This window comes from Trichechus manatus, unplaced genomic scaffold (assembly GCF_000243295.1).
Source record: "Trichechus manatus latirostris isolate Lorelei unplaced genomic scaffold, TriManLat1.0 scaffold00104, whole genome shotgun sequence".
In the NCBI taxonomy this organism is placed as follows: domain Eukaryota; kingdom Metazoa; phylum Chordata; class Mammalia; order Sirenia; family Trichechidae; genus Trichechus; species Trichechus manatus.
The window spans coordinates 2,105,478-2,106,998 of record NW_004444040.1 but is presented as its reverse complement, the minus strand read 5'-3'; positions in this window follow the sequence as shown (position 1 = coordinate 2,106,998).

Below are 1,521 nucleotides of genomic sequence, written 5' to 3'. Positions count from 1 at the left end.
CCCATTATTGAGCTACTGGACCTCTGAGCATCCTCCACACAACTGAAGCCATGCCTCTACCTCCTTACCTTGCTCTATTTTCTTTATAGTCCTTATGTGCACACTATTTATGATCTTTTTCCTCCACTTGAAAAAGAGAGCCATGAGGACAGGGGCTTTACTTCTGACTATATCCCCAGTGCCTAAAACAGTGATTGGTGTGTAACAGGTGCATAATAAATATTTCCTGAATAAATGAATATGATTATTGGCAAAAAATGAGTCTGCCCCTCACCCTCCCAGAAACAACAACAACCAACCACAAAAAACTCCAATAAGACCTGATTTTTCTTTTTTCTAAACACTGGCTCATGATTGCAACCATAATTTAAATTTTGTTAAGTACAAGATTAAAATAAACATTTCCTATACTTGTTGGTTTCATTTTTCAAGAGGATACTCCAATCAGACTTTTCTTCCACAATTCATTATGAAAATGTTGAAGTAGATTTGTGACCTTTTCCTGATATTGAAGGCAATGAGGACTTCCTATACTAAAAGCTATTTAATGCAAAGAAAAAATCTCATTGTAATTTGTCAGTAAGACTTAGATGTTCATCCTTCTGCCTTTGCAATCAGTAAATACCACTCTCCATACTCCAGGATATCTATAATTTATGGCCTCCGACGTTTCTACAGGAGCCCTGGTGGCATAATACTTAAGCACTCGGCTGCCAACCAAAAGGTCGCTGGTTTGAATCCACCCTGCGGCTACGATGAAAACAAGACCTGGTAAACTGCTCCCATAAAGATTAAAGTCTAGGAAACCCTATGGGGCAGTTCTATTCTGTCATATAGGGATGTTATGAGTCAGAATCGACTTGACAGCATACAACAACATTTCTACAACCTGATTCCAACTCAACTTTCAGCCTTATTTTTTATTTTGAAATCTGCAATTCCAAAATTGGGGGCGGGGGGGAAGCAAGCTCTGTAAAACGAAGTTTTTTGCATAACTCATTTGGAGGCAAAACATGACCTGATCTGATATGAGGCTATAATTTAGTCTTATTTATCCCATTGTAAAATACATACATTTTGCTGCAGAAATAGTAATATGTTTGATTACGGTATGTTTGCCCCAGATCCCTTTGGGCATGTTACATATAATCTGAACCACTCTAAACTCAGAAGCCCAGCTAGCCCCAGGGATTTTAGACAGGATATTGTGGACTTACACTTCCCAAGCACTAATTCTGTGCTTCAGCCAAACAAGTGTTTTCAGTTTGCTGTACTGATGGACTTGATACTGCTGTCCTCAGAGTACCCTCCTTGCCACCTGCAGTGTCGGTCCTCCCTGCCCTTCGTGGTCCAGCCCAAACACTTCCACTTCCTCCCTCACCCCATCCTCTACTGGGGATCAGTGTTCTCCCTCTACACCCTCTCAGAACTTGATCCACTCTTCTTTCAGGGCATGGGATAATCATATAAGCTTATTCTACATTATACTATGGCTGTGTATATAGAGATATCCTGGAGAAG